This window comes from Apteryx rowi, unplaced genomic scaffold (genome assembly GCF_003343035.1).
Source record: "Apteryx rowi isolate R43461 unplaced genomic scaffold, aptRow1 scaffold_212, whole genome shotgun sequence".
Classification (NCBI taxonomy): Eukaryota; Metazoa; Chordata; class Aves; order Apterygiformes; family Apterygidae; genus Apteryx; species Apteryx rowi.
The window spans coordinates 596,067-618,236 of record NW_020448442.1 but is presented as its reverse complement, the minus strand read 5'-3'; the positions used below and the strand labels follow the sequence as shown (position 1 = coordinate 618,236).

At 45.5% G+C, this 22,170-nt stretch overlaps 1 protein-coding gene across 7 annotated transcripts in view; it reads right to left on the bottom strand.

Moving 5' to 3' along the window:
* HIVEP1 (human immunodeficiency virus type I enhancer binding protein 1) overlaps positions 1-1,407 on the bottom strand; it is a 150,805-nt gene extending 149,398 nt beyond the window's left edge. For 5 of the 7 annotated variants that reach the window (XM_026064254.1, XM_026064253.1, XM_026064255.1 and 2 more), the window contains exon 1: positions 1,307-1,407. The gene's annotated coding sequence lies outside the window, so the exon portion shown is untranslated. Of the gene's footprint in view, positions 1-484; positions 569-1,169; positions 1,191-1,306 lie in introns of those variants that run through there. The other 2 variants (XM_026064251.1, XM_026064247.1) reach the window with 2 other exon arrangements.
* Between the last annotated feature and the right edge of the window lie 20,763 nt (positions 1,408-22,170).

Below are 22,170 nucleotides of genomic sequence, written 5' to 3'. Positions count from 1 at the left end.
CACACACACACACTCACACCCCTCCTGCGCGCAGCATCCCACGGGCGGCCGTGGCCGTCCGCCCCCCGCCCCGCAGACCCCTCCCCCGCCGCCCCCTCGGGGGTCGCTCCCCCGACACCGGGCTCAGCCCGGCACCGGCCCGCCCCGACCATCCCCGCTCGCCCCCCTCCCCCCAGGGACCTGCCCCCTCCCCCACGGCCCTGCCCCCCCGGCGGGGCGGGGGAGGAAACCCCGCTGACAGGCGGGAGGGGACGGACGGGATGGCTGCCTGCGGCCCGGGGCGGGGACGCTGCGGGGGCGGGCGGGGAGGCACGGGCGGGCTCGGGGCGCCCGTGGGGCTCCCCTTGGGGAGAGGCGCTCCGCGCCCCTCCCCCCGCGCTCCGGTCACCCGCGGGGGGAGGGGCGCGAGGCGGCGGCGCGCGCCCGGCCCCGGCCGGGGGGAGGGGCGGGGCGGGGGAAAGAGGGGGGGAGGGGGGTGTTTTACCTTCTCTCACTTTCTATTGCAGGAAGCGGGGCCGGAGCAGTGACGTCACCGGGTCTCCCGGCCCCGCCCCCTTCCCCTGCCGGCGCGGGCGGGGGGTGTGCGCGGGGGAGGGGTCAGCGAGCGGGAGGGAGGGGTCACCGAGGGGGTTTCCTCAGCGCCCGGTGGGGGAGGCACAGAAGTGAAACTCGGAGCACAACAAACGCGGCGCAAACGTTATTCCCCGCCGCACGCGCGCACACGCGGCGCTCCCGCCCTCCCCCGGCACGGCGCCGCCGGCCGCTAACGCGGGGAGCGGGCAAACGGCCCCGTGGTCGGGCCCCGCGCCGCGCCCGGCCGTTGGGGTCGCCACGAGACCCCGCCCTGCCTCCCGCCGAAATAACCGCCGCGGCCTAACGCTCCCGCGGCGCGGCGGCGTGCAAGGGGCCGCGGCCCGACACCGCGCCGCCGCTCTCCTCACGGCGGGCCCCGTCCCCTCAGCCGCGGGGGGACGGGGGCAGCACTGGGCCCCCAAATAAAAAAGTTACCCCGTGCCTATTCCCTCTACCCTCCTCCCCCCCGGGGCTGCTGCGCCGCCGGAGCGTGCGCGTGTGTGAGTCGCACTCCCCCCTGCCGCGGCCCGGCGCGCGCGCGCACACACACACACACACACACACACGCGCGCACACGCGCACACACACACACGTACGAAGGCACAGAGCCGGGGCCGCCGCCGAGGCGGAGATCCCGGAGGTGCCTCCCGCCGCCGCCCGGGCGGCTTCCCCGCGGCGCCCTCCGCCCCCTGCTCGGCCCCGCGGCACCCCGGCGCGGCCGGGGGAAACTCACCGCCGCCCCGCGCATCCTGCCGCGGCCAAACTTTTCATAGCGGGCGACAAAAGCCGACGGCGAACCCCCCTCCGCGGCTGGAAGTGGGCGGGAGAGGAAATACGAGGAGGAGGTGCCTGGTGCTCTCAGCCGCGGCGCCCCTTTTTTGGCCCGGGCCGCGGGTTTTGCCGGTGGGGGCTGTGCCGCCGTCATTGGTTTCCTGCAGTAGCTGCTTGTGTGCGCGACGCTGCGGGTCGGCCCGCCCGGGCCGCACCGAGCTGCACCGGGCCGGGCCGGCAGCCGAGGGGCAACCGCCGCCCGGCTCGGCACGGCCCGCGGCACGCGTGTCCGGAGCGGTGCGCGGATTTTTGGGGTTCCCGCTCGGGTTTTGCAGCAAATGAAACACCCGCGGGGTCCCGCTGCCCCCAGCCCTACGCGCTTTGGCACTGCTACCCCTTCCCTTGCGAGCCGGGCCAGCCCCAGACCAGGGCCTGCCTTCAGAGAACGTGACCGTTACTTCCAGGGATTTTGAATTTTTCAGAGAGACTGCTTTCATTTGATCGTTACAGGTTTTCCTGAGGTAGATGAGTGCTTTTGTCCCCCTTTACGGCTCAGAAACCAAGGCAGAGTCATTCACACAGAGCTCTCTACAGACATGAGACCGCTTCTGTCAGAGCTGTTGGGCAAGATCATAGACTCTGGCCTGTTTCTCCTCTTGAGCTCACCTAAATCGTCCTGGAAACCGGTACGCTGCAATAGTGGCAGACTCTCTCATGTGGCTAAGCTTTTCTACCCCCTGCCCCAGAAGCCACAGAGCTGCTCACAACGTAGAAGGCAGAAGTGAGCACACAACCCCTCTCCAAAGCACCTGGCTATTCTGCAACCTGGTGGTCAGGGTATCAAAAATTTGTTAATTAGAGATTTATTGGAAAATCAGATCCCCAAAGAATATCCCCAGGAAAAACACTGTATTCCAATACTCTTCCTGTTAGACAAGAACACAGTGAACTTTTTAGTAGGGACTTTGCTTTTGTCTTCCGCATCTACCTCTGGCTTATAGATCTAGAGTTTTGGCTTGTTAAGCAACAGAAACACCATTAACCTGAATACATTAATATGAATATAATCCTGCAGGTGCCTTAAGCTTAAATGAGTGTACCAAGTCTGACCGTTCGCAAACTTGAGATCAAGTGACATCTCTACTTGTTTTATTCAGCTGTCCTTTAGACTCTGTTTTTGGTCTTTGCAAAACATTAAGTCTCGCTCTTTCCTATTCTACGCGTTGCCTGAAAGCTTCAGGCTGTGTCACCCCCTTTCTAAAGAAGGAAGCTTCAGAGGATGCCCTTCCTCATATGATGGTTGAGAAAAAGGATCCACCACAGCTGCCACTGGTGCGGAGGGAAGTTTTAGGTCCCCCATCTCTTTGCAAGGACCCAGATAAGCGTGAAGCAGAAGCTCAGATGTGCAAGTTGACATGAAAGACAACAGCAACCCTCCCGGAAGCCGGCAGCAAACTGTGCTTCTACTGTGAGAAGTTAAATTGTGTCCTATCCAGGAGCATGAACATTCAGTCCTTTTACCACATGGGTATGCACAGGAGTATAATAGGCGCCCTTCATCTGCAAGCATAGTTGTCTGGTGAGAATGACTCGTAAGGTGTCAAAGAGGAGACAGGTCCCCAGAGAGACGTGGGGCACGTCAAATCAGTGCCCACTGATCCACCTTTGAACATAGTAACAGCGATCTAGAGGTTAGTTTGGGTCAGAGAGAAAAGAGAGAACAAAGTTTGGCCCATGAGGTTATTCCCATTATGAATCTGAAGAAGCAGTCTAAGAGGCAGCTATGAGCTGGTCGCACGCCTTAGCTTGCTCATCTCTAATGTGCAGATGGTGGGGAGGCCGGCAAAGAGTGGTCTCTGGCCCAGCTTGGTATCACTACAGCAGGCTCATCTTCATATCAGCAGAAAATCCAGTCTTAAAGGTGGCCCCGGGAAAGCTTTTAAAAGATGATGTAAGAAGCTGTTTACTGCCTTGCTGTGTAAGCTTGGAGACCACTTCATCCTTTTCTGTCTGTTTTTCTATCAGTAAAAAGGAAGTGCTTACCCACTCAGTAAAGTACTTTGGGAAAAGTACTACATCTGATTGCTAGTAGGAGGCGTATAGTAATCTTCCCAAACCTGCAAATGAGGGAAATTTTTTTTAAAAATTCACCAAGATCTAAAATGCCACATCAACAGGCACATTGAAAATATCCTTCATAGCAGAATTTAGATACTTTAAAAATTTCATCTAAAATTAATCCTACAGAATAGAGTTTTCCTTTGAATGAATGTGTGTTTGGGAAAGGGGAAGATTATTAAGGATTTTTTTCTTCTGAAACTCTGCTGCATTTTCAGGAGGACACCTATTTTTAAACACCCTCTAGATTTACACTTGAAACCCTGTGCTCAGAAAATAGCATATAATGGCTCACAGGTATTTTATGTATAAATATATACACATACACACATTAGGCTCTCAGGAAACCATGATACAGTAGGTACTTTTAAATAATTYATTGTTAAGCACCCCATGATAAGTCTCTAGTTGAATAGTATGTGACTTTGCTAGAATTCTTGGTATATACTGAATGTGAAGCACTGTGGTAAATTTAACTATACTGAGCATCAAATGTGAAGATATTTTATATTGCACATTACACCCTGACATGCAACTGAGCATCTTTGTTATTAAGGCTTCAGGGATTTTTTGAGGGAACTTCTGAAGTTCTGAAAGGGGGAAAAAAAAAAGACAAAGCACCATTTCTGTATAAAAGTTGAAATTTTCTCAGAGAAGGGAAATTCCATAAATAGTCTGTGTTGAATTAACAGAAAGATTTTGTTAAAAGAATTTCTATCTAATTGCTCGTACTCTGAGGCTCCACACTCAGTATGATCCAGCTGTAGCAGGGAGCCTGAGGATCCTGGCTTATCTGGTGTGAGCTAGTGCTCCGAGCATGTCCAAGGCTGTCCCTGTCCCACTGTGGGCAGGAGGCCTTGCGAGCCGCCGGGCTCTGGGTCCCTGGCAGGGAACTCAAAAACCTCAGCCTGTGACCACTGTTCCTCTGACAGACAGACACAATTTACTTTTGCTAGTCCAAATCTGAGGAGTCCAGCTGCTCTTGCTGTAGACAGCATGGGGATCTAGGTTGGGAAGCTGTGAGAAAGCAGAGAGGGAAAAGCCTTAAAGAGTTGGGCTTGCTGCTCCCACAGGCAGGGCAGGAGAGATAGGGCAGCAACCGCAGCTGCTGGGGGAGGTCCTTTTCCACTTTTTTCCAGCAATAACTGTCACCCCAGATACTCCCATCTCTCCCTTGTCAGCAACAGCCAGACGCTTTCCCGAACGGAGGCAAAGACGGCAGCAGGGACATGGCTGCACGCCACTCCCTGCAGCCTGCTGCTCTGTGCATACAGCCGACACAGTTGGGACGTTTTGCATGGCAGTGTCCTGCCCCCAACACTAAGGCTGTCCAAAAGGGGGGTTGTTTTAGTGTTGTCCCAGAAATCGGTTTAGTTCCCCAAACCTTCTAGTTTGGACAAACTGCCATTTCGTAATAGAAAAATGTTCCATTGAAGAATTTTGGGTTGACCTTACTTTTTACTTTTCCCATATACCGAAGCTGTGCAGGGAGTCACTGGTGCAGCCCCTGCAATACAGTGGACTCCTATGGCCAAAAAAGGTGCATGAACCCAAAGCTGGACAGACCTGAAGTGGTATAGGGTACAACTTACTGACAGTACTTCAAACTTTTTCAAATATTTTTAACCAGACATTTCCCCAGACATTTAACAAACTTGTTGAACACTGATGATGTATCCAGTTATTTACACCACGTTCTTCATTATAATATCAAAGTGTCTCAGATGAGAGTACTTATGTTTAAGATGCTATGCTAAAAACCATTCTGGTGAGTGTTTATCCTTCTCTGTCCTTGGAAGAGCGCCAACTGCTGCAGCGTTATTCACATTTAATAACAGGAGAGCTTTCCCAGTAACAACTCCTCCAGGTAAAGGAAGCAATGCCCGCTCTACCTAAACTACCACTACAGCCTGAYATTAGTTTTCATTTCTCCCAGCACATGAGGACTCACATGGCTGGTCACAGGACGAAAGAGGGTCACAGAGCTGAGTGGTCGCTGTGGGAGATACCTGCTAGCAGAGTCCCTTTGAGGTCTCATTTGGTACCATGAGCTCTGGCCAGGCTGCAATGTCTTGCCCATGCCCACGCCAACATGTAGTAGATACGCGAGGTCCAGGCCTACCTGCAGAGAAGTACAGTGAGGCCAAGAGCAAAAGTCTCATCCTTAGCACTTTGAAGGCTGGCTGCACTCCCTGCCCAGCAAAACCCTCTATAGCAGTGTGCCAAACTCTTTAAAAGAAAAAAGAGTGGGGGAGAAAGAAAAAGAAAGGACCGGTTAAAACAGCACCATCTTTTTCTCCAAAAGTCTGCCCCAGTGGCTGGTATAAACAGTACCCATACTGTTGCTGACCTGCGCAGTGCAGGACAAGGAGCAGACTAGCACATTCCCATGCAATGAATGCCTAGGACTCAGCTGTCTACACATCAAGCAGGGCTTTGTGGGACATGCCATTAGGCCCTTCTTGGGGAGAGGTGTTGCCACACAGAATTATGAGATCTGGGATGGAAGATCCAGGAGAAGGGAAAGGCTCACCTGTACAGCAGGATATGATACTGTTGCAGCTCTACCAAAGGGCTGAGCAGGCTCGAGCTCCCTTCTCTCTCTCCCTGCTTCGGGAGATGGAGCTCACCCAGAGCCCTGAGCACAGTCTGGTGTCCAAACCTGAGGCAGGTTTGAGCTTGGGCTGGTGCTCTGAAGTTAGTGTAGATGTAGCCATGAAAAGCATTTTCCAGAGCTTCTGGCATTGAAAATTGCTTCTGCCTTTTCAGAAAGAATTGTTTCTCTGTAACTCAGCAGGTTCTGTACTTTTACAGCCATTTTACTCCTTTTTACTGATGCGTTTTTACTCTCAACTGAACTGAACAGGTTTGTTGCCATCTCTGAACTTTTGCACAGTTGCTCATATTTTCCACTGTATCTTCTTCACTTCAGCTCGCTGGTTCACTCTAATCTTTCTTTTTCAGTAGCTCTAGGTCTAAACAGTTCATTTAAATACAGTGTGGTTTGCCAGCAGTTTTTGCAAAGAGTTTTATTTTATCTGTTAAAGAAACAGAAAACATATGCACTTAACACATTCACCTTGCCAAGATGTTTTCTGGGGCGTGCTTTCTCTTTTTGTTTAAATTCCTCCATAACCATTTTATCATATCTGAATGATTAAAAAACATTTCATCCAGGGCATTCTTTTGGAAGTATTTTTGCTGTTCAATGGTATTCTACTGTCAGGTTTGCCACAGACATATATGAGAGATGTCTTTTTAAATACCCCATTCTGAGCGCATAAGTTAGCTTAGCAGGTCAAAGGTTGCAGGGTTAACATTATTTTGCTTGTTTGCTTACTTTTATCTCTGAGAAGGCTCCCCTCACAGTATGGATGTGTGTACAAAAAATTTCAAAACAGGAAAATACTCCCATTCTACTAAAAATCTCTGACAAGCTAAAAACTTCACTGGTTACTGGGACATTTACTTTGCCAGCCACACTGGGAAGTGTTAGGCACAGATCAACAAGAGAACCTCAAGTTGCCTTAGCCCTGTTTCCCTGTCTACAAAACAGCAGTCAGGTAATATATAGAGTATTTTGTAATGGTGCATCATAAGCCACACATATGGCATCTGTTGTAAGCTATGATACTTCTGTCATTTTAAGTCATTCAGTCCCCCTTAAATCCAAATGGCTACACAACAACTAAATGTATGTTTTTGCTTTGAACGATCTTGCTGCCTTTCTGTTAATAGCTTTGCTGTGTAATTTTCCCTGTTTGTGGGCCCTTCTAAGAAATCAATTCCTCCAGCTGCGGACAGTGATTTTGTTAAACCTTTCTATTTTTTTAAACTAAAGCTTTCCTTTTAAAGCACCACATGTCTAACAAGTGTCAGGCTCCAGTGCTGAGGAGTGTAGAAAATTTCAAAATAAATCTTTGCAAATGAATGCAAGTTGAAAGCACGACACTTGCAGTCTTGCAGCTGTCCCAAGATTTCACAAGGCCCACACTGTAAAAGCCATGGATCTCATTTTCCAAAATGCTATCACATCAGCATGACTTCATCATATACCCATTTTCACAGACAGATAAACAAATACCTACACAGTGTAGAAGAGAAGGGAAAATTAGGCATAAGAGAACAACAGTGGTACAAATAACATACCTGGTTCCAAGTTTGCTTGTCACTTCAGTAAGTTGAACTGACAAAAAAAATGTTTTGGTTTCAGCATCTCACAGAATGGATGAAGGATGGCAGGTAGTTGCCAAAGTCAACACCCAGCCACGTCCACTCACGGGGCTGGCGCTTGCGCCAGGCTGGAGCGACTGCCTTGTGTTCGGGCTCCTGCAGGTGTGGCCGCACCCTGTGCTCCTTTCGGCAAGTTGTGCCATTGGTCTGGCACATCTCAGGTTCAGCTGCTAAGGTCCTTTTCTCTGAAAAGGGATAACAAATTTCAAAACTGATTGTAGCTTCTATTTAAGCAGTGTGATATCTGAAAAGGCAACATCAAAATGTATTCCAAGTTGCAACAGCAACATCAGAACTGCTTGTCTGTTGGCTTAAGAAATGGCACAACAGAAAAAAAGCACAGTTCATTTCCTTTAGAGGTGAATCACTCCCCAACCCCCTCTTTATTGCAAGTGCTTAGGCCATTTCTATGCTACAAAAATATAGCTTATATTATATTTTGATCAAATTGTGAAATAGCCATACTGATGAATTAAATGTGTGTGTGCATGGAGAGGAGAGTCTGACAACAATGCATGATTAAGCTTCCACATAAGCTCATGACAAGGCAAGGAAAAGTGAAAGTTAAGATATCAGCTCCTCCGCTGGTTTAAACAGACACAGTTCCGCTAAGATATACAAACAGTATTATTGCTATAGGAATCCTATTGGAGGCAGGAGGAGCAGCTGGCTGGCCCATTTACCTTCAAACAAGGCACACGCACACCTCTTAAAAGTACTGAAGTTGGCAGGGGTGACAAAAGCAAAAGTCAATACTCCACCAGAAGAAATCAAGCATGGAGCCCAGGCCTGTTGATATAAAAAGACCCAGCCACGCAAGGCAATGCCGGGCACAGATAGGAGAGAGGAGCCTACAAAGAACAACACAGTTCCCCGAAGGCTTAGGAGACCAGCATGCAGAGAGGGGAAAGGAGTATAGCACAGCTGTGAATCCCTTTTCTAGATAACTATGCCTGGTGGGATAACTCTGCCTGCACGTATCTTCAGGAAAGAATTTGGATGGCTGCTAAGTCCAACTAATGCCAGTGAGTGCACTTTCAAAAAGGCACAGCATATGTTAAAGGCTTCTTGGATCAAGTTTTATAGGCACTCTTTGAACATGTGAGCTATCCCATTGGCTTAGTGGGACCATTCATGTGTGAAGTCCCTGTCTTTCTTAATGTGATCTCAGTTTTTGAATGCAGTAAGCTTCCAGTGAAAAAGTGAACGTTACTTAAACAAAAAAAAGTTCATAGAGGATTGAAACATAACTGAAAAACCCCAGTCTCAGGCTTCATTTTGTGTATTTGATCCTGCAAACAGCTTGCATAATGTAACACTGAGATCAGTGGGGTTACTAACAAACCACAGGTTATGCTTTTTGTTGAGCTAGAGGCAGTGCATGCAAAAATTAAGAGCCAATTCTGCAATGCTTCACTAAACACAATCTCATTATCAAGACAGTAGTGCCATTTGGGTGTAATGCTTTAGAGATACTTCTCCGGTGAAACCACAACTGTGCCTTTCCTTGTCTTTTATATAAAAATAAAAACACACACAAAACTGTAACCCCCCTTCTAATTGCCTTAAAAAACAATCACATTTAAAAACAAAGCAGATGCCAARTATAACACTTTAATCACACAAAACAAGAAATGCATTATTACTTACCTGCATTGCTGTAAACTATAGAATAAAGTAAATGAGATAGATAGATAGTTTCACAGCATGGTATATGGAAGCCAAATCATGTTAACCACCTTTGTATCTCCTCTTTTCCCTACAAGCCACCTCTCTCCTTCTCTGTCTCTTTTATTTTATTTTATTTTTTTTACATGAACTGCATCAAAATACCATTTCCATTTTTACACAAACTTTGTCATATTCCTTCATTCCCTCTTCCCATTGCCAGGGCTCATCTCTCTGTTGTCCGTCTTTTCTCYTTCTCCAGTTCCAGTTCTCCCAGCTCCAAAGCATCTTTTCCCTTCCCTGATTGCACAGGCAGACATTGTGTTTTTCATCTATTTTCCCTAACTGGGATGTATTCTCTGAGAGGTTGTAGGGTAGGAGGAAGAAGGACTGAAGCCCCCTTTACTCCCTTCCCTATTTTCTCCCCCTGTTGGCTGACCAACTGGTGCACCCAGCTGAAGCAGCTCCCAGTGGGAGCACAGAGAGCATGGGGGTGCATGTGGCTGTTCCTTGTGTTCAGATCTGGGTCCTGCTACCCAGTCCTGTTACTGCTGAGGCCAAAAACATTCCTCGATATTGTGGAATTGGCTGTATGCAGTGACAAAAAGCAATCAAAAGCTGATCATGAAAAACTACTGTGGAAATACCATTGAGTGCTGGAGTCCTGCTTCTCTTGACCAACAAAGTGAAGTGTGTTGGTCTGAGCACATCATGATTGGACAGAAACGGTGATTAAGACCTAAACACCAAGCTCTGAAAACACTCACATGAACAACACATCAGTGAATGATTCTTACCTAGAAAAGCAATGCTTTGCAGGCTCAAGCTAGTGAGGTGAAGCATCATATGAAGCATTATCTTTATTTGTAGACAAAGTCCTCTAGCTGAAACTGAACCATAGATCTTCACATCTGAAAATTAAAAGTGTTACCTATTCAGCTGAAGGAGACTTGGGATAGTTGTAGTGGCTATAGTGGGAACAGTGGCATTATATTTCCAACATTTTTTTGTGTGTAACACATTCTTCCACATTATAGCCTAGTCATTCCTGAATACACATATATTTGCTTAGTAATAAGAGGAATGCTATTGTCAGTTCTTGTTTTTCTGTATTTTCTCCCGTGGTAGAGATATTATGCCAATGTTGCCAGAAATGCCTATTCCTTACTTCTGCTTTCCTTTGCCACTTTCCTGCCTCCAGGGGAAGAGAAGCCAGGTAGAGACAACTCCGTTAGACAAAAAAAAGACTTTGGTTAGTGAAAGAGAAGAAAAAAAAAATGGAATAACACCTATAGCTTGAAGCAACTTCACTCTTCTTTTCTGTTCCTCTTCTTAAACAAGTTGATACCCTTCCTGTCCCCTCTACCCTCCCTTTTCATCCCCCAAACACTACAGGACAGAAGGGTGAACAGCTCAAGAAGCTTGTTTAGTGGTATTCTTCCTGCCTCGGGAAAGAGGACCACACTACATGTCTCCCAAGGTAATGCAGGAGAAAGAAAAAATAGAAAAACAGAAATGTGGTAAAAGTCTAACAGCTGGATATGAGGGAAGGGAGGTAAAACTGCCAAAGAAGTTAAGACTCTCACATAATTAATTTTGGGGAGATTAATTTTTGAGAGAGATTAACTTTTGAGAGATAAGTTGCTCTCTGAGTAACTAATCACAAATCGGGAGTTTGAGGAAGAGTAAGTGCAGTATCTCCATCAGGCATCCAATCAAAGTTTCTGCGGAGTAAACAAGAATCACAATCTTCTATCATTTTGGTATGAGAATGAGCAAAAGAAATCGCAAAACGTGTGTGTGTGTGTGTGTTTTACTATTCTGGTTCTTAAATCCCCTCTCTTCATTTCCAGGAGTCTGGCTTATGATTTTCGATCCTCTAGGCTTAGAAATAGTCCTTAACTTTAAAAACGTATCAGATGCCAAACAGCCAGCAAAACAGTAAAAGAGTAAAAAGTTAAAGAAAGACACAGCTGCCATAAAAGGATTGCAAGTACTTTTAAATAAAAACTCCAAGCTGAAAATAATGTGGCTTGCGTTCAAAATTACATCAAGGCTACTTTAAAATCTCTTCAAGGACTTTTTAGATTGCCTTGCTACAAATGATTATAATGCTGGAAAGACTTCTGCACTTCCTACATTCTCTCTCTCTCTCTCTCTCTCTCTCTTTTTTTTGTTGGCATTGCTGCTTTCTATGCCTACTACTACTGATGTTTACTTTTTGAACTATTTCCCCAAAGTGATTCTCCCTTTGATCTTTCCAGTCCACAAGAGGAACCTTTGAAAGCTTCTGTCTATTATTTGTGGTCTTCAGTGGTACCTGCTGTCCTTCTTAATTTAAAATCAACTGAAAAATTAATTCACATACTGTTTACCTTCTCCCTCCTACCACTACTGAATGTCTGACACTAGGCTGGACCCATCATTGATCCCTGAAATAACCTGAATTATAATAAAAACTTCCCTTCCCAGGCCTCACCCTTGCAATTGGTTGGGTTGTCACAAGCAGTGTAGATGCAGATGCAGCACACACAAAGGATCAGGCTTGCTACTGTTGGGTTTCCTGGGACAAGAATTATATTCTAATGATYCTGCAATGAGGCATTTTGGGGCTTCTGCATAAGTATATTAAATACAAAACAATTATTCTTGTGAGCAACTTCCTTTACCTCATGTCCCAGCTTCAGTTTGCTCTGTGTTTACAGTCTTTTTTAAGCCTTAATTGTTCCTGGACAAAACCATCTGAAATAATTTTTAAAACATTCAGTTTTGCAAATGTTCCCATCCAAATGCAAATCCTTTAATAGAGTTCAGATACTACATTTATTCTTCCCTTTTCACTGCAAATTTCTGTAATTCAATTTTAATTTAGTTTGTGTTGGAATTATTTATAATTTAAAATCACACCCCTGTCCTAGCAACACCTCCACCAATGATACGGGCTGAAGTGAGCTGGATTTCAAGGTTTGGACAGATGTCTTTTACTTGCTCTGCCTTTTTCAGATGTAGTTGAATGTGTTAGTGTCTCACTTGGCGTTTATGACTCCTGCTCTGCCAGCAGAAGGGACTGTGCAGACGCTCCCTCAGCAGTTCCCCTGCATGTGGGCTAGTGCAAACTGCCTTCTTTACTAGTTGAAGTTAACTGAGTTAATTTTGCAATGAAGCAAATGGTGTGTGCAAACATATTTCCATCTGTTGGTAGATCGGTGGGAATGATGACCTCTGGCACAGGAACAGCACAAATAGCTTGGGGTGGACATATCTTCAACCAGCAGAGAGATTTGCAAAGTAAACATGCATTTATGACCCAGCTCACCTAAAACCAGGAAAGCAAGAATATTGCAAAAAATGTAGTAAGTTTTCAAAAGAGAGATAGGGGTGACATGGAGGAACTGCACAGGGTCCTGCGTATGGGGGTTATGGGACACAGTGAGCAACTGCACAGGACAGTCCTCCCTGGGTCCTTCTAGAAAACACTGGTATTGGAGCCGGAGTACAGCAAACCCTTCCAGACTGCACGGATGACTCCACAGAAACTCACAACCATTTATACAGAATTAATCAAGAATGATTTATGTTCATTGGCAGAAAGGGATTATCCAGCTTCAGAGAAGCTAAATCAGATCCGTGCTGAACTCTGGCCACCAGGAGCAGCTACCACATTCTGAACCATAGAGACCGGCAGTTGCACAACATTTTTCAGCAGAGAAGGTCTGAAATGCTTTAGAGACCCCAGAGTGGCCTGTGGCTCTTACACCAACAATTTCATGTAGGGAAAARGAAGGCCTGGGCAGCCACGCTTCCACAACAGCTCACTGAGGACCTCCAACTAAACGCATCCAGGAATGCTCTCGCATGCTGGAGAGAACATGGCCATATGGTGGGCAGAGGCCTCACATCTGAGAAACTAAAGCTCAGGAGGGCAGGAAAAGAAAACCACACTCAATGGAAGGAGCACTGCGCTTGCACGTTTGTGTCCAGGCAGCTTCTTGCACCCTTTTCTATCATCTCCTCTATAGTTATGGAGGAGCTGCCAAGATACAGCCTCCCCAATAAAAGGCATCTGTTTCTGAAGTGAAAACCAGCACTTAGCTGCTAACAGTGCACAGTAACTCTACGCATTAGTCTAGAGCAGGAAATGAAAAAACGCCTTTTCTAACTATGTTATAATGGCATTTTTAGGTAGATGGAACATTAACAGCAAATGTCAAGCTGGACGTTGGCCACCCCATTGGATTTTCAGCAGCCACTTTGTTCTTGGGAAGCTTTTCACAGGCTGACAATGCTTCAGAAGAGTCTACTTTTGCTTGGGATTACAAAAATCAGTTGCACCACTCGTACATAACACAAACCGTTAAGGTATGGATAGTCCCTTCAGCTGACTGACATTTATTCCAGGTTATTATATCCAGTGTGTCGCAGGAGACTTTCTCCAGCTTTACAGTACTTTTTATCAAGAAACCATTCCCATTTTTAGACTCAGTTTTCTTTTTCAAAGGAGAACGGGTTATTTTTCTCCCCACAGGCAAAAATCAGTTTCCTCAGGGAAGGTTTCATTGCTGGTAATGTGCCTCAGGCCCTCTTGGGTTGCAAGCCATCTGAAGAGCTGCATAGAAGATCTGTGTCTTTGAAGCTGACACAACCAAAGTACCTTTGGTTGTCTTTTAAACTTAAACAACATGGATCTTAAATCTCCTTCAGGTTGAAACTATCTCTCAATCCTTCTTTCAGTGCAGAATAGCCATTCAGTGGGTGGAAATTTTACTTCTGCCCGTGTTAAGCCTCCTTTCCATTGGGAAAGCCTTCTTAATCAAAATGGAAGCATTTTATAGATGAATTTCACTCAAGGAACAGAAGATCAGAGGATCAGGTTTGCCAGCTCAGCCTGGGCCTGCATTACAGCCTTTTGGAATAACAGAGATGATGCAAAATGGCCTGAAAGACATCCTACTCCACCATGGGGGAATTGCCTAGCTCGGTACCATGAAGTTAGCAGAGCACATTCTCAGTCTTCACTGAGGACAACATAAGGATTAAGATTAGGACATCCTCACATCTAGTCAATGCTTGGTTGCTACACTGGGCCCATTTGCTTCTCATCCCTTCTAAACTGTCCTTTAGGGCCACTGGATATTGGCACAGGTTAAAGAAGCCTTTAGACTCCACTTTAAGTTGGGAGCCTGTTTTTGTCCACAGCTGGTCTAAGACTCAGAGTATAAGGACAAATTAAAAAAAAAAAAAAAACCACAACACATTTCCCTTTTCCACTTCCACCCCTTAATTATGCCTTTGGTCTGCTGCAGCCAAGGCCTTGGGACACACTACTTAGCAACTCCATGGTGAATCAGATGTTACACAATGATTCAATTAAAGGAAGCATTCCTCTTGAACTGAGACACAGTTATGTCATGGATCTGCACAGAAAGCTTTCCAAACTATCATTCATCCAACAGTCCAGAGCAGCTGTTAGTATTTAAGGAGCACTAGAAGTTACTAAATATCTCTCAAATACCTATGGAATTTAAATGCCCCATATGAGGTCTGCTTGATAGACTCATCATGAGTTTGGCCATGCCATAGGACTGATCTCTCTGCCCCTTGAGTATTTCCTGGCGCACAGCAAAGAAAAGATAGCAAAAAGATACAGCTTGCTCTGAAAAGTTATACACATGCACAATACACGTTCTTTACATAACATGTACTTACACACAAAAAATGTTTGAAAATATTATTCAGACTGTAACGTTCATCACTTGGTAGTTAGGAAGCACTAGAAGAAAGGCCGCCTGTGCAGCGTTAGTTTAGTCGTGAACAGTGGATATTGGAGACTGACTTCATGGTACTTTGTCTGCGTGTGAGCCATGCCACCCATTCACTGCACACTGCTGGGGCCAGGGCTCCAGAGGARCAGGGTCACGCATAGTCTGATCACAGCTGATACCAAGTAAGAGTCTACTGCTCTGGCCCTATGACCTCTTCACCTCTCCTCTGACAGGGGTACAATCACACTTTTTGGTCTGTCAGCATGGTTGCATCTGTAGTCATTTCCTAACTCTAGTTCTGTCAAATAATTTTATTTTCTTTCTCTTCTCTTCTCTTCTCTTCTCTTCTCTTCTCTTCTCTTCTCTTCTCTTCTCTTCTCTTCTCTTCTCTTCCAGAAAAGTGGGGGAAAAGTGTCCCTACTAAGTCAGATCATTTTCACAAAGCTTAGGAGTAGCTATATGTGCAATTCTGCCAGCAGATCTGAGGGGTCAGCAACCTATGAGATAGGATCCGCTGCAGCCAGAACATTATGTCTGATCGTGACTTTAATGAGCTCCTGTTCAATATTTCTTTCTCACCGTATTGCTCAAGGCATAGTACCAAAGCCTTAGTAATGGTACCATTCAAACCCTGTGGTGAAGACAGAATTACTAATATCTGTAACACCCACCACTGTAGTATCACAAATACCCATTTGTTCATTAATTTTAAATGCCCAGTTTGATTTTACAAAGGCTTTAGCATTATACAGCACTTCACTTGATCAGGGAACAACTTATGTTGATTTTTGTTGTTAGCATAAGCACCAGCACCTCAAGGTTGGAACATAGAAAATAAGAAACACACACTTTTTGATAAGCTGTGAAAAATTGATTAACATCATATATAAACTGTGGCAAAACCAAGAATAAACTATTTTCTAGAGCAAGATACAATACTGTGAATCCTGAGTCTTGTTCTTCAGTCCTTTGTCTCATGCAATACACATTTGCCAATTTCTATATCAAATAAAGCAGGGGGCCCTATATAGCCTAGACCCACCCCAGAGCATATACATCCTGCACCTTCAGCAAGGAAGAGTCCTGAGGAAAAAAGAACATATGATCTGATTAAAGATGTAAATCTCATGGATGAGAGGATTCTATAGCATGGTCAACTTTAATTCTATCATTGCTTAATGACTAAAAATTTTATTTTATTTTTTACATGAATAAAAGAAAAAACAAAATGAGGCAAGCCATTATGTTCTAGGTTTATGAAAGCACATTGAAAGCCCAGCAATTTGTTTCTGTTGTCTCTCAACACTACAGTAATTAGCACACAGGAACCTGCATGATGGACTTGAAGACCTCTGCCACATGAGCTAAAGGACTACCTGCACCCGTGTTTGACCATTGCCCTGTTTATCTTCCAGAATCTGGGGGAGATAAAAGACACACTTTTCCAAGTGGTTTCAGTGCTATTTATTGACACCAGAGAAAGGATGAATCAAAGAAATACGTGCTACAAGAAGCATGTGCTCTGCTTTTCCTTCCCAAACTTGGTTGATCCTTTTCTATCCCTCTGCAATGCTCCTATTTTGATTTTTCTCTGTCAGCACACTCCTCAGCCCTAACCTTTCTCGTTGTGAATACTTTCTTTCCTCTGCTCTTTGGGCTGCTAATGTCCATCCCAGGCTCTTTGCCCAACCAGTCTTTCYCCTCGCTGAGTGTCTCTCACCCCAAAGTCCTTCCCCTTCCACACCCATGTTGTGCCAGTCTCCCTAAACCACGTGAGTGCTCTGTCATCTCCTTCCTTTCCTAGACAATCCCAACTCTGCCCCTAAGCTCTCCTCCTGAAAAGTGTCTCAGCCAACTGGGGTTCCTCTGTAGACCACTCACCCAATCTCAGTGTTCTGCCTTGTCTTGTCCTAATTCCTTTCCCCCGTCCCACTGCCAGACTGATCTTCTTCACATCACTGAACCAAATCTCCTTGCTCCCCTCTCTGTCTGCTTTCTCTTCCTCCTTTCCCATTAGACTCCATCTCCACATCAAACTTGTCTCCTCCTTACTTTCTCTTATCTCTTCATCTATCTCAGTCTTCCCTTAAAACATGGCTCCCAGTCTCCCCTTCCTCAAGTTCTCCTCCCTCCAGACAGCTTGGCTGCTAGCATGAAGATGAGAGAGGGCCTCTCAGGTTTTTGATAATCAGCCCTGTCCAAAAAAGCCTGCAGCAGGAATTGCAGAAGGAGCCTGTTTTTGCCCCTTTCATCCCAGGCTTGAGCGTGAATTGCTGTTGGCTGTGTCTATACAGACATCTTAACCTGATCTCATACACCTTGAGGGCCTTAGCATACCTAAGCTCCACAAACAAAAGTCTCCAGCTTGCTTATGGTTTGAGATACAGAGTTTGAGCTCTGGTCTTCTGGGAATGGTGGGTCAGACCTTAGAGCCAGGGACCTGGCATTTATACTGCTATAATAGCCTGGACAGTCTTTGTCCTTCTAAAACATTACTATAAAATATATATTGAGTTTCAGTTGTTTGCTCATACTTCTATCAGATACAGAAGAATCAGCTCCAAATAGTTTACGATCTAATCAGACATTAAACAAATAATGAAAGTACTATGGCTCAGACTATTACTTTAGCATAAGTTACTATACTTAGTGCATGCTAATAGCTTGCTCTGCAAGGTCATTTACACAGTATTCTGATAATTCACTGAGGTTCCCTTGTGAGCAGAAGCTGAGAACCTAGAAGAACGCAATAATGAGCTCCCACCTGAACCAAGGAGCTCCCGCACACTTGCTTAATTTGTGATGGAAAAACACTGCTTAGATACTCTGCATTCATCTTCCCCTCCTCCACTGCAGTTGAACTAAGGGAATAATTCAGGCAACTTTGGACCTACCTTCCCAGTCAGTGAGGTATGTCCACGTTGGAGGTGAGGCTCAGCAGAGCACTTATATATAAGCTCTGCTGGGGTCTGTGCTGCTGTTCCTGGAGCTGGAGTAGGAAAAAGCAGGAGCAGGGGAGCCAGGGCCCAGGGGAGGAAGAAGCAGCAAACGGTCTGGGTGGGGGGAAGCTGAAATGGGAGCCTGTGGGCAAAGGTGGAAGTTATCCACTGGGGACAGGGCAGGGAGGAAAGGAAATCAAGACCCTAGTGCAAAAGGCTTGCTTCAAAACACTGGTAACCACTGGCCTAGAGACACTGGCAGCTTGCAGCAATTAATGTATTCCATTACTTCATGGTTTTATGCTTCAGATGTAGAGTAATAGAATTTGTTCAAAGGAAGAATGACATCACCTGCATAAAATCCTTTGCAATGTCATACAGTACTCTCTGTTTTTCTGATTATTGGTGGTCCACTGGGCAAGTGACGGTGTTTCAAATTTTGTTTTGTTTTCTGATTTAAACAATAAGTGCTTCTCCCTTATATTAAAGTTTGTTTTGTAAGGATTCTCCTAATGGAAGAGGGACTCTGCATCCAAATCCTTTTTATCTCCACCTGCTCCTCATGCCTCCTCCCTGTGTTATTTCTGTGCATTTATATGGTTCTCTTCTAATCTGCTTCTTTAGCAATGCCTCCAATGTGGCTATTTGGGGTAACAATTAGCCATAGCAGTGAGGCAAGTTTATGCAGTTGCTACTGAGGCCATGTAGGTTGGGCATGAAGCCTTGACCAAGGTTGTTATGTCTTGTAGGTCTATCTCTCTTTCTCTCACTAAAGCCCATGATTTCTTTATCTCCCACAGCTTGTTCTCTTCAGTAAGTGAGTAGGAGATCTCARCCTGACCTTCTCATTCCTACAGCAGATCTACTGCTGTGTGTCCCCAGCCTTCATCCTACCAAGGATAATCTGAGGGCAGATTGCAAGCTTGTGGGGATCTTTCCTGGGGGAGAACAGAGTCGTTAGACTGTTTATGCACCATTCTTCTCTGTATGTAGTACAACCTAGCCCTGCTTTTTTTTTTTTTTTTTTTTTGATACCATGGTCTTAATAATCACAAATAATCTCCAAAGATAGTGGACAGGTTAAAGAAAAGAAGACAGAGAATATTCCTTTGAATACAGAAAAGTCTCTCTCTTATCCATGTACAACCCAATATCAAAGTAGCTCTTGAATTTCAGAAAAAATATGGCCTTGTCTCAGCATTTTCACAAAGCTTCCATTAAACACCAGTAGAGTTCACATGCATGTGACAAGAGGAAAATATACCCAAAACTATTTATAAAAAGTGAATGAGTGAAACAAATTCTAAAGATTTTATTGCTTTGTCTCTTCATTTTTCAATCCTTTTCTAATCTGAAACATGCAATTAAGAACATGTTGTGCTATCTGAAACAATAGGCAGGGTTTACATATAGCTGTCAATTAACACAGAAGGTGCTGGGAAACATTCTGTAAAGCTCTGTCTACACTATGCGAAAAAGAAATCACAGCTGCAGCTAAGCCAGCAACATAATAATAATTACCCTGAAATCATCTGCTTGAATTTTCAAATGAGTTCACCATGAGCAGGCTTAGGCTCAAATAGTGTTCCTTTTCTGGCAGCTTTCTGTCAGTTCAATAGTATAGCTTTTTGCAGAAAGGATACTTTTAGGGACTTAGAGCAGAAAAATTTTTCTGGGTGTCTGATTTTTGTCCCCTCCTCTGACTGGCAGGCACATTATATATGAGATTATAGACAAAAGAGCTCAATCTTAAAAAAGGGAAGGAGGGAGGGGTAGACTTCTTGTTAATTACCTTAGAAAGATACTCTCCAATTAGAAACTCCTCATTTCCAGCTTGAGTTTTTCATAGCTAACATTGTCCCTAAGCATAAATGATCTTTCCACTCTTTACCTAGTATTTATATACCACTCCCATAACCTCTCACAGCCTGGGTTTTGCTACAGTAAATAAGCTGGTCTGCTGTTCTCCTCCCAGAGAAGGTTTCTAGATGCTCAAGGGAAAAAATAACGTACCCAAACCTACTGTGTATATATATATATATATATACATACACATACATACACATATACACAGTATATATACAGTATACATATATGTATATGTAGCTTCCCATCAAAGGTCTGCCACTATTCAAAAATTACATCAGTTTTGTCCTGTATGGTTGCGATAAAACAGATTTCCCGAAAGGCAGCAGAGGGAGGGAAAAGACTGTGCTTCCTGAACTCTTGACTAAGCACCAGTGCAACCCAGTGCCTATTAGGCCTGTTTTTCAGAAATGTTAAGCACCAGCAACCCTCACTGACTCCAGGTGGAGTTGAAGATGCTTAGACTCGAGCCTTAAAAGCATGTTTTGGCGTTTCAGGCAGACATAGAGCATGTCTACGTTCATACAATATTCTAACAGGGGCTTTAATGTCCTCAGGTACATTTAAAATGGAGAATGATGGCAACATTTCACATCCTTAGAAATCTTCTCCCCTGTTTCAGTCCCTTCAGCCTCTCATGCTCCTTCTCAGAGTGAATCACAAGTACGGCACTTAATAGTTCTCCGTGGTCAGAAACTGTCTGAAAGAAGTAAATCCCCCCCGTTGGAGAATGCTGACTCATGTGCACCCAACGCTCTGAAGAGGCTCTCCAACTGCAGGGAAAGTCCAGTTGTTGCTCACCACGTGACCTCTTGCTTCAGGGACCTTTCCTGGGGCTAGCGCTTAGGCAACGGATGGCCGGATGGAGAAGCGCGCATGCGTATATGTGGTAGAGAGGTAAAGGTCTGTCTTAGATAAGGGGCCAAAACCATCACTGAGGTTTTCAATAGGTCTGGAGTTTACGATAGACATGCTAAAGAAAATAGTGCCCAGCGGCATCATTTTTGACTGTCTGATGTTAATACTGGATGAAGGAAGGGGGGCAGGGACAGAGCTCACAAAAGGGAAGGGAAAATTGCCATCACCCATGCTGTAGAAAGTCAGGTCTAGAGAATATGGTCCAGGAAAGCATTCAAGACTGTCCCAGCATGTTGAGATGATGAGAAAACTGAGGCACAATATGGCCCATAGACAATTTATTGTTTTATCTAGATGCGTATCTTTCTTGTGCTGCCTAAAATAAACAGTTGGGGACGGGGGGAGGGGAAATGTGGTTGGAAACCTTTTGCAAAGGCTATGCTTCAGCTATCATATGTCCCAAAGAGGCAAGCTGCCAGAATACCCTCAGAACTGGTGCTCTGGGAAAGGGTTTGATTAAGCCATTAGGGAGTCTCTGAGACCTGACACCAGTCTCAGGATCCACATCAGTGACAGCAACCCAGTACGCAGAGGTCACGTTCAGCACTGACAAAGATTTGAACTGGCACCGAAGACAAATCATCTACAATGTTTTTGCACATAAACTTGGCACTAGACTCCAAAACCCCCACCGAGCTGGATGCCAAGGTTTCAGTGCTCAGAAGGGGATGCTCAGGGAGGATCCACACTTTGGGAATGTGCCTGGAAATCCAAAGTCATGAAGCAAATGGACAGAGCGGATCAGACCAGCTCACCCAGGCAGGAGGGAGAGCAGAGTGAGGTCTGTAGCACAAAGCTCTCCTGAACAACCTGCTTGCAGCCTTGCAGCTCCCCTGGGAAGGGGGAGACCCTGTGGGTTTGGGGCTCCCCGGCCCCCATCCTACCAGTCAYATACGAAGCTGTGGGCTCAGAGAGCCAGGGCTTCCAGCAGCCTCCCTTCTCCAGCAACCTGCCAGATACGCAGTGACCCCAAGGGTTTTCCCTTTCATGGAAAATTGTGAAATTTAGGTTTCATTCCAAATTGGAACGAACCCCAATTTTGCAATATCAAAATCCTCCGCGAAATGAAATGACTTCACGGCACAGCTTTACTGATTGATGCAGACTGCGTGTAACTGAGAGGAGCCTCCTAAACGGGCGTTTCAATCAGAATTTCCTGGTCTGTCACTTTCAAGAATACAATTAACTGCAAAACTGACACTTGCAGTTTTGCAGCCAGGCAGAGAAGCAAAGCGAAGCAGGTACAGCATCAGGGAAAACGTTGCATGACGTGGCGGCTACTGCCGCTAACCTGACGCTCTCTCTGGGGAAGTCATGTTCAC